The sequence below is a fragment of the Camellia sinensis genome, chromosome 7, assembly GCF_055761805.1.
Source record: "Camellia sinensis isolate YWXY chromosome 7, ASM5576180v1, whole genome shotgun sequence".
NCBI classification, from domain to species: Eukaryota; Viridiplantae; Streptophyta; class Magnoliopsida; order Ericales; family Theaceae; genus Camellia; species Camellia sinensis.
This window is the reverse complement of record NC_138967.1, coordinates 155,802,925-155,805,472: the sequence shown is the minus strand read 5'-3', so window position 1 is coordinate 155,805,472 and position 2,548 is coordinate 155,802,925.

The window sequence follows — 2,548 nt, the reverse complement described above, 5'->3', positions numbered from 1 at the left end:
TACAACTAAAAAAACCTACATAAAAACCCACTTCCCAAACACCAACATAGACTAATGTTCTTCCAAATGAGACTCTTACTCAAAGCTTTGCCTCCATTGACCTCTCCCTCATAAGGACTTGATAGTAAATTCATTGACCTCTCCCTCATATGGACTTGATAGTAAATTCCTTCCAAGTTACTTTGTAGCTCTTGATAGGCCAAAGATTCCATGATTGAGTCCGGATCCTCTAGAATGATGATTTTTTTTGGGGGTAGGGTTAAGGTTTGGGAGTTGAAAGCTGAAATGATTATTGTACCCACAACTTCTGTAGAATTAAATCTAGCCATCCAAAAAAAATCACTACGGGATCATTTTAGGAAAAATCACTCACCATGATTTTGATCTGTATATCCATATGGTAGAAGAACCTCAAAAATGCCTCCTTATGAGATTTCCCATCTACCCAAACATCATTCCAAAGGTTTGTCGAAGAACCACAGCCAACCTTAATTGATAACCCTCCCAGCAAGACATTCCAAAATTTCGAAAACAAGGCGATCTAAGGAGAGAATTGGCTTTCCATACCTTGGACAATTTTCACTGATCTGACCAGTTATGAAACCAAACAGCCATCTGGGTAATCCTATCTTTTCTACACATAATTTCTTTCCAGTCCAAACCTCCACCAATATTTATTTTTATTTTTATTTTTTTTTGTAGTCATAGAGCTCCATCTTAAAATGATGTAATTTCCTTCATCTTCATTGTCACCCTTCAAAAAAAAAAATTTCAAATTTTCTCAAGAGCCTTTGTCATAGTTGCAGGAATTCTGAATCAAGACATGTAATATATGGGCAAGTTCAATAATTTTGATTTAATCTCAGTAATTCTACCTTTCTCAACAACAGGTAGCCCGGTTTTTACGTCTTCTCCTAAAAGCGTTCCAAGATATAAGAGATGGTTCCTTGAACTGCCTCTTTCATGAATAACTCTGATAATCCAACTCCGCGTAATCGACTTTCTAGAAAGTTGATCTCTAAACCCGAAATCCATTCAAAGCATCTCAAGATCTCCTCTTTGCATTTGTCAATTCCTCTTTCATGTTGAGATGTTCTTGCAATGGTTATCAATGACTCAGATTAGTGTAAGTTTTCTGAAGAAGATGACGAAGATTTCGATCTTCAATTCTGAGAAATCAACAATATTAACCATTTGTAGAAACCAACTGCCTTGGCATAAAATATTTTCGATGATATTACTTTCCACTCTGCTAAGCATCCCTCGGATTAGGGATATTCATTTTAGTCTGATCCTCAGGACTCATTCATACCTGTCCGAATGAGATGAATTTTATCCGACCTGACACTTATGTGGGGGTGGGAGTGGATTATATTTTGGTTACCAACAACGAGGATGGGGCGGGGGTGAGTATCGCTCCCCTCGATCCAAACCCGACCCGATATACATAATAACATATATGTATATATATATATAATATAATTAGATATGAAAAGGAATACCAAAAGTGTATGATTCTGTTTAAATATAAATAAATAATAATCATAAAAGTTTCACTGTTTATACATATGGAAACAAGAGAAATTATTTAGTGTGTTAAAGATTTAAATGGCTCTAAATTTTTTTGGCTATTTGAAATGTGATTGGGTATCCGCAGGGGCGAGGATGGGGTTGAAAAATTTCACCCGTAATGGGGGTGGGGCGGGAGTGGGGTTTGAAAGCGGGACGGGGGCGGGGGCGGGGGCGGGGAATAACAAACCCGCTTCGTGGCCATCCCTACCTCAAACATTCCAAGGAATAAGCTTCATTTTAATTAGAGTAAATTACGCAAATGGTTCTTGTAGTTTACACGACATATCAATTTGGTCCCTATTGTTTTAATTTGCTTGATTTTGCCTTTTAATTTAACGGATTGTATCATATTGGTCTAATAAATAACAACCGTTAGGTTTGTTGGACGGAAACTCGAACAATGTGTCAATTTGGTCTATATAATTTACATAATGTATCAATTTGGTCTCTGTAAAAATAGAGCAAATTCAAGCAATATGGACTAAATTGGCACATTGTGTAAACTATAAGGATCAAATTTGTCCACCAAACCTAATGACCGTCATTTATTGGACCAATATAATACAAACAGTTAGATTAAAGGACAAAATCAAACAATTAAAATAACAGAGATCAAATTGACAAGTTGTATAAACTGCAGAGACCATTTACATAATTTACCATTTTAATTATTGATCATTTTAGGAAATTCACTCCTACATTTGATCACATTTAATGACAAATTCTTGTTGTGGCCGGACCGAAGTGCAAACAAAAAGTAAAAATAATATTAATTTTTGTCAATAATAAAAAAAGTAAATTATATTACTATTAATTAAACTTTTATTGTCAACATAATAAAGTAAAAATATATAAATGAACGATTTTTTTTGTCTACTACATATATATCTATGATGTGATCAACATCAAAACCTCAATATATATCTTTTTCAAATAAATGTGATCAAATCATCTTTAATCCTATTATGCAATTTAG